The 8,808-nt window shown below is 43.4% G+C and overlaps 1 non-coding gene across 1 annotated transcript; it reads left to right on the top strand.

The window, feature by feature from the left end:
* Positions 1 to 296: 296 nt before the first annotated feature.
* Positions 297 to 418, top strand: LOC129022183 (small nucleolar RNA SNORA26). Its single transcript, XR_008496272.1, has one exon. It is a non-coding gene; the product is annotated as a small nucleolar RNA SNORA26 (small nucleolar RNA).
* Positions 419 to 8,808: the final 8,390 nt, after the last annotated feature.

The raw sequence follows: 8,808 nt of genomic DNA, 5'->3' as shown, positions 1-8,808 counted from the left end.
ATCAAGGATGATGTCCAGGTTTCTAGCTCACATAACTGAGTAGATGGTGGTGTAGACTCATGGAGAGGTAGACTCATGCTGGGGGGAAGGAGACTGGTGTAGAGACTCAAGAGTTGAATGTTGAACATGTTAGCATGAGGGATCTTTGAGACCATCTTTGAGATGAAAGTAAGTAGCTGAGTATCAGGACTGTGTTTAGGGAAGCAGGCTGGGCTAGAGATGGACATGTGAGAACCCTCTTAGCCTTGGATTGAGCTGGGATTAGATGGTGTCAGAAAAGTGAAAAGCCCTTTCCTGTGTCCTTTTAAGGTTGACACAGTGCTTTAAGAGCCTAACACAGAAAGGTAAAGTAAGTTTCCATAAAACCCAGAGACGATATTGCAAAATTCCTCTTTGGATCATGTCTGGAGTCACAGCTGAAGAAAAAAAAAAGAAAAAGAAGAGGAGAATACAAAATGAGCCTCAGGCAACTCCAACATTCCTGCTCTGTAAAACTGTCTCCACCACAAGTTGTGGCCCTTGTCCCATGCAGTTCTTCTATGTGCCGTGTGTGATATACTTGCACCTCACTGCTGATGTACTTTTTCTCTTTTCCAGTCCAAACCTTTCTTTTTACCCTCTGATTGGATAATTTCATATATTTTGTTTTCAAGCTTGCTAATTCTTTCCTCTGTTTGATCAAGTCTGCTGCTGAAGCTATCTAATGCGTTTTTCAGTTCAGTTATTCTAGTCTCTATTCCTAGAATTTCTATCCGACTTTTTAAATTATTCCTATGTCTTTGTCAAATTTCTAATTTTGTTCCTCGATTGTTTTCCAAGTTTGTTTGTTTGTTTGTTTGAGACTGAGTCTCACCCTGTTGCCCAGGCTGGAGTGCAGTGGCACAATCTCAGCTCACTGCAACCTCTGCCTCCTGGGTTCAAGTGATTCTCTTGCCTCAGCCTCCCAAGTAGCTGGGATTACAGATGCGCACCACCACACCTGGCCAATTTTCGTATTTTTAGTAGAGACAGGGTTTTGCCCTGTTGGCCAGGCTGGTCTTGAACTCTTGACCTTGTGATCTGCCTGCCTCGGCCTCCCAAAGTGCTGGGATTACAGGTGTGAGCCACCACACCCACCCTGTTTTCCAAGTTTTATTTAATTTTCTATTTGCATTTTCTTGTGATTCCCTTAACTTGTTTAAGAGGATTCTGAATTCTCTGTCTCACATTTCATAGATCTTCAATTCTTCTGGGCCTGTTGTTAGAACTTTGTTGGGGTTTTTTTGGTGATGTCATATTTCCCTGAGTTTTCACAGTCTTTACATCTTTACACTGATGTTTGCATATCTGAGGAAACAGGCACCTCTTCCAGTTTTTGCAGGTGTTCTTTGCTTGTTTTAGACCTTTACTACTTAGTCTTGGAATTTAAATGCTGGCCTGTTGTTTCTTCCCATTCTGGGGAGGACTTACAGCGAGCACCAGGACTAAAACACTGCACTGGAGCTAAATTGTTGCTTTGTCATCGTTTCTTGGTCTAGGGAAAACTTATAGTAAGCACAGGAGGCTAAATGTTGCCCCAGAACTATATGGCCACCCTGCCATAGTTTCTCAGTATGGGGAAGACTTAAGCAGGTACTGGAACTTAATCCTGACCTTTTAGTTGTCTCTGGGCCAAGGAAACGCTTTCTGCAAGTACCTGGGCATTGTGGAAAATCCAGCCAGGCATTTGGGCCTTTCCACAGACTGTGCCCCTGCAGCACTATGACTCCAGCCAGTCTCTTCAACACGGCATCCCCACCAATCAGAGCACAGAGGAGCCACCAAGATCCAAGTGCCAGTGCTGCAATCAGCATCCTGCTCTTTGTCTCTAAGTCATCCCAGGTGGTTCAGCCCTCCCGGCACTCCCAAAGGTTCCCACGGGACAGGACCAGAGTGGGCTTCCCTTGAAGATTCCCAGACCATGGGGAGATCAAACATCCACCCCCAATTCCCTCCTCTAACTCCTGAAACAATGGATTGGGGGAAATTCTCTGTCCATAGCATTCTGCCTGGTTAGGGGAGGGGACAGCACAGTCTGAAATGATGACTTCCCTTACCGGTCACAGATTTTCTCAATTCTGTTCGTCCAGGATTTTCTCCACTTCTCCTCCAAGTGTTGGTGTGTTGGTGAACTCAGGGTGGTATTCTGGTCTTGAATAGTTTCTAGTTGTATTTTTCTGAGAGGAGTGATGCCAAGGGACCTTCTACTCTGCCATCTTGGTGACATCACACTAGTACAAACTTTTCATCAACACATCATCTACATAGTTTGTATTCTTGCTAAGGATATACAATCTGAATCTAATTATGAGAAAACAATCAGACAAATTGAGATTACGGAGCAATATACAAGTCAGGTAGTGTGGCCCTTTCAAAAATGTCAATTTCATTAAAGACAAAATTAAATTAAATTAAAATAAAAAACAAGGCTGGGCGCGGTGGCTCACGCCTGTAATCCAAGGTCAGGAGATCGAGACCATCCTGGGTAACACAGTGAAACCCCGTCTCTACTAAAAATACAAAAAATTAGCTGGGCGTGGTGGCGGGCGCCTGTAGTCCCAGCTATTTGGGAGGCTGAGGCAGGAGAATGGCGTGAACCCGGGAGGCGGAGCTTGCAGTGAGCCGAGATCCGCGCCACTGCACTCCAGCCTGGGCGACAGAGAGAGACTCTGTCTCAAAAAAAAAAAAAAAAAAGGAGACAGGCCAGGTGCAGTGGCTCACGCCTGTAATCCCAGCACTTTGGGAGGCCGAGGTGGGTGGATCACCTGAAGGTCAGGAGTTCCAGACCAGCCTGGCCAACATGGTGAAACCCCGTCTCTATTAAAAATACAAAAATTAGCTAAGCACAGTGGCAGGCACCTGAAATCCCAGCTACTGGGCAGGCTGAGGCAGGAGAATTGCTTGAACCTGGGAGGTGGAGGTTGCAGTGAGCCAAGATTGTGCCACTGTACTCCTATCTGGGCAACAGAGCAAGACTCTGTCTCAAAAACAAAAAAAACAAGGAGACAGTTCTGGAATCTTGATTTAAGGAAACCAAGGAGACATAACAACCAAAGGAATACATGACCCTTGACTGGATCCTCCTAAATTGAAAGGAAAAAATTATAAGGGTTATTTTAAGGGCAATAGGGAAAATTGAAACATATTAGATAATATTATTGTATCAATGCTAAATTTCTTGGGAGTGATCATGCTATTGGAGTTATGTAGGAGAATGTCCTGGTTCTCAGGAGATATGTACTGAAGTGTTTAGGGTTTGCAACTTTCAATGGGTTCAGGAAAAAAAAAGTATATACAGAAAGAGAGAAATGACACAAATATGGGAATGTATTAACAAATTGGAGACGCTAAGTGAAAAGTATATGGGTATTCGTTGTACTACACTTGTAAATTTTCTTTAAGATTTAAATTTTTCAAGATAAAGAGGTAAAGAAATTGCAATGACTTCTAAGACCAACTGTCCAGAGTTAGGCCAAACTTCGCAAGCTATGGGTATAATCCTCCAGAAGACTGCCTTCACTTCAGACACCAGCTGCAAGTTTGGGGGTCCCCAGGCCACTCTCACATCTGATCAACTGGCTACAAACTTGGGAGTTCTCGTTACCCCCTCAAGTTTGATAACTCACTAGAACGACTCACAGAACTCAGGAAAGTTCTGTCCTTACAATTATAGTTTTATTATAGCATAAGGATATGAATCAGAACCAGCCACAAGGAGAATACATACGCCGAGGTCTGAGAGGGTTCCAGATGCAAAACTTCCATTGTCTTCTCCTAGTGGAGTCAGGGCTTATTGCCCTCCCCGCACATTAATATGTGACAATACACAAGGTATTGCTAATCAGGGAAGCTCACCTAAATTACAGTGTCTAGAGCTTTTATTGGGGTCTTACTTTGTAGGCGTGATCGATTGAATCATTGGCTATGCCCCGTCTCCTTCTCCTCTTTTGAAGAGTGACATCACATGGCTAAAAACCTCATCCCTCTAATCACACCATGGTTCTTCCTAGTGTGGCCTGCTCCCATATTGAGTCATCTCATTAGCTTAAACTATCGAGGTCCACCATGAAAAACAAAGACACTCCTCTCATTCAGAAAATTCCAATTATTTACAGGTTATCTACCTTCTAAGAACCCAGGACAAAGGCAAGCCAACTTTTTCATTTTTTTGTCCAGGCTGAAGTGCAGTGGCACGATCTCAGCTCACTGCATCCTCCACCTCCCAGGTTCAAGCAATTCTCCTGCCTCAGCCTCCCCAGTAGCTGGGATAACAGACACCCATCACCATGCCCAGCTATTTTTTTTTTTTTTTTTTTTTTTGTATTTTCAGTAGAGACGGGGTTTCACCAAGTAGACCAGGCTGGTCTCAAACTCCTGACCTCTGGTGATCTGCCCACCTCGGCCTCCCAAAGTGCTGGGATTACAGGCATGAGCCACTGCGCTTGGCCGAACTTTTTTATTACACAGAAATAAGAGTTTTTAAAATATTTTAAAATGCAAATATTTAAAACATCCATCTAGAACCACAGTAGGTGGGCCTAGAGCACTTGAACTTAAAAAAAAAAAAAAAACTACTAGACTCCAGGGATATTGTTTCAGTTCCATGCTCCCTCCAAACAGCAGCGCAATCTGTTTGCATCTTCAATTTAAAGAGACCACTCAGGTGTCTCAACAGTTCCCATTTCAAAGGCATTAGGATAAGTCATTTCACTTTTCTACACAGGGTCAGCCACAAACAGTAAATATACAGTTGTGTAGGAGTGACAAATGAAAGGAAATAATTTACATTTGTTGCCCAATACTTCCCAATTCAATTTACTATGCCAAATTCTTATGATAATCACAGCCTATACTGCTTCAATCAAATCAGATCCCTCTAACCCTCCAACCCAAACAGGGAGGAAGTCAGCATTCATGAGCAGTGTGAAAAATCACTGTATAATTGCAAATTAGAACCATAATCAGCCCTCTGGCCCCTGAGCCCTCTTCATCACTAGGCTGTGAACCAAGATGATTTTGTGCATATATCTGCAGGAGAAGAATGCCAAAGCACCGACCGAGAGCAAACCCTTGTTCATAGACACAGTGGAGAGAACAGAGGGAAGAAATGTTTGTGAAAAATGAAACAAGGAGGCTTGTTATTCAGCAAATGGGGGCTCTAGGAGATCAGTGTTCTCTCTATAGCTAGTTTGTTTTTCTTTATTTATTTTTTATTTTCTTTTTTGAGATGGAGTCTCGCTCGGTAGCCCTGGCTGGAGTGCAATGGCGCAATCTCAGCTCACTGCAACCTCCGCCTCCCAGGTTCAAGTGATTCTCCTGCCTCAGCCTCCCAAGTAGCTGGGATTACAGGTGTGCGCCACCGCACCCAGCTAATTTTTTGTATTTTTAGTAGAGACGGGGTTTCACCATGTTGGCAGGCTGGTCTCAAACTCCTGACCTCATGATCTGCCTGCCTCAGCCTCCCAAAGTGCTGGGATTACAGGCGTGAGCCACTGCACCCAGCCACTAGTTTGTTTTTAAATATGAAAGTGATGACCAGGCATAGTGGCTCATGCCTGTCATCCCAGCACTTTGGGAGGCTGAAGCAGGTGTACCACCTGAGGTCAGGAGTTCAAGAACAGCCTGACCAACATGGTGAAACCCCGTGTGTACTAAAAATACAAAAAATTACCAGGGCGTGGTGGCGGGCACCTGTAATCCCAGCTACTCGGGAGGCTGAGGCAGGAGAATGGCTTGAACCTAGGAGACGGAGGTTGCAGTGAGCCGAGATGGCGCCATTGCACTCCAGCCTGGGCAACAAGAGCGAAACTCCATCTCAAAAAAAACAAAAAAGAAAGAAAGTGATGCATGCATGTAGTATTTTTTGTTTTTTGTTTTTTGTGCGTTTTGTTGTTGTTGTTCAAACAGTAAAAGGAGTGACATTCAAAATATTTAATGACTGTTGCAAGTAGGGCACAGACCAATCAGGATGACGGATTCCAAGCCACTATACTGTACTGGGGAGTACCTACTGTACAGCAGATTGGATATACAACAAAGAAAGAGGTCTCTCACCCCAGACTCCCAGCTGCACTCCCCAGAGGTAAACACTGTTTATTTCTTAGGACTTATTCCAGAAATGTTTCATGCATCTACCAACATATCTCTGTGCCTATATATCCCTTTTTGTCTACAGCATTGCTTTTGAAAACACCATACTGTTCTGGAGCATACTTTTTTCTTTTAACAGTGTATTTTGGCCAGGTACTGTGGCTCACACCTGTAATCCCAACACTTTGCAAGGCCGAGACAGGTGGATCACTTGAGGCCAGGAATTTGAGACCAGCCTGAGCAACATAGCGAGACCCTGTCTCTACCCAAAAAATAAATTAAAAATTTGCCAGGTATGCTGGTATGCGCCTGCAGTCCCAGCTACTCAGGAAGCTGAGATGGGAGAATCACTTGAGCCCAGGAATTTGAGGCTGCGGTGAGCTATATGATCCAGCACTCCATACTGGAGAACAGAGTGAGACAAACAATGTATCTTAGACATTGTTTGCTCTACATCTGTAGCTCATTTTTGTTACACTTTAGCAATGCTACTCAAAGTTTGGTCTGTTTACCAGTGCAGAAACTGTTTGCTACTGGTTTGAGAAAAGATAAGGGAGGAGCTTGCACCAGAATGCAAATCAATTATGTCTCTAAGCGTACTGTTTATTTCTGCTGATATATATCCATGACCATTGAATAACACAGGGGTTAGGGGCATTGACCCCCCATGCAATCGAAAAATCCATCCATAACTTTTGACTACTCCCAAAACGTAACTATTAATATCCTACTGTTGACTGGAAACCTACCGATCAACATAAACAGTCGATTGACACATATGTTGTATGTTATATGTATTATATACTGTATTATTACAATAAAGTAAGCTAGAGAAAATAAAATATTAATAAAGTAAGGAAAATATATTTGCTATTCATTAGTTGGAAGTGGACAGTCATAAAGGTCTACATCTTCACCATCTTCACACTGAGTAGACTGAGGAGGAGGAGGAGGAAAAGGAAACTTTGGTCTTGCTGCCTCCGAGGTGGCAGAGGTGGAAGAGGTGGAGAAGGGGAAAGGGAGGTAGGACAGGCAGGCATATTCAGTATAACTTTCCTTGAAATAAATCCACATATAAATGGACTTGTGCAGTTCAAACCCATGTTGTTCAAGGGTCAACTGTAAATATATATATTTTTTGTCAGAAAGACTCTGGATAAAGTCATTGATTTACATTCTGGCTCAAGTTCCTTATCTCCTAGTAGACCAGTAACAAACAACAGGCTATCTATTTTGAGCAGTACAGCCCCAGAGCAGGTACTTTCGTAAGTTATTTAACCAGTCCCCTCTTGATGAGCAATTGGGTTCACACAAGTGAACGTTCTTGTATGCATACGTCTTCATGCACTTGGGAGAGGATTTCTGTAGGAGAGTCCTAGGAGTGGTATTGAGGTTGTGCAATTGATGAAAAAGCTGGTCATAATGGTGCCAGAGAGTTAAAAGTGACCTCAGAGTCACTTCTAAATCAAAAATAATGGGTTATTCAATGCGAAATTGAGTTGTCCAATTTTCATATTTCATTGATGAGAAAGCCAAAACCACAAAGGTAAAAGCAAGGCCCAAAGTCTAACAAGTCAGTGTCAGGAATGGGCCCAACTCCTCTGAAAGGCACTGGGTGTCAGCAGAACAAAGACCCAGACACAAGGCCTTAGGGCCTGAGCTAAGGGGATGGATGGAATGACTCTGTCTCCTCCAGCAGTATAACTGGAAACAAGGGTATCTCAGGGTCTCCCTGGGGCCTAATCTATAGGAAATCCACATGCTGTTTTAATGGGTGTCGCCAAGCTTCCTAGGAACAACTGTGAAGGAGACTTTGGAGCACACTCCTTGGGCCTGTCTTAAGCTGCCCCATGGAGGAAAGAAGGAAAAGGTCACATTAGACCAGGATATCCTAAGAAGGCAGATAATTTATTAATACCTCGAACTTTGAAGAGTTCAGTGATAGTGTGCTCTGGTCAGAGAAAAAAAGGAACTAACAGCAAATGAAGGATCAAAATGATAGAGAACAGAGCTGTAGAAGACATGGATGAGGTAGAGGTTCCAGAAAAGCTAAAGAAAGTGATCACAGATTTAGAAGGAGAAACAGAGCAATGGAGTCCTGGAAGCCAAGAGAGAAAAGTTCCAAGAAGGAATAAGCAGACAGCAGCAGCAAAAGTTGCAGAGGACTCAAATGAGATGAAGACTTTAAAAAAACCCGTGGATTTACCAACATGGAAGCCACTGGTGGCCTCGTGGAGTCACTTCAGTAAAGTAGTGACAGCAGAATTCAGACTGCAGTGAATGGAAAAGGGGATGGGAAATGAGAAAATTGAGCCATTGAGTGTAGACGGTAATTCTTGGACAGACTGGTTGGGAAAGAAGAGAGAAAAAAAGGAGAGTAGAAGGTGGCTGCTGGGGGACATAAGAGTGTATCCTGTAAGAACTTTACTCAATCTCTGTGTACACAGGCAGGTCACTCACTCTCAGGGCCAGAGGTCGCTGGGGAGAGAAAGGGGAGTCCCAGCTTCCTGTACCAGCCTTCGCGGAAGCGTGATTCCCTGAAGATTTGTATAAATTATCCATAGTAATAGAACTCTGTGCCCATACTGTTTGCAAGATGTGCGCATGGGGTATGATAATAACAATAGCCACCATTTATTGAGAATATATTTATGCAAAGCTAAGAGTTTTACATAAATTATCTCATTTAATCCTTATAAC

This window comes from Pongo pygmaeus, chromosome 21 (genome assembly GCF_028885625.2).
Source record: "Pongo pygmaeus isolate AG05252 chromosome 21, NHGRI_mPonPyg2-v2.0_pri, whole genome shotgun sequence".
Taxonomy (NCBI): Eukaryota; Metazoa; Chordata; class Mammalia; order Primates; family Hominidae; genus Pongo; species Pongo pygmaeus.
Note: the sequence above shows the minus strand (reverse complement) of the source record. Positions and strands in the feature narration are given on the sequence as shown.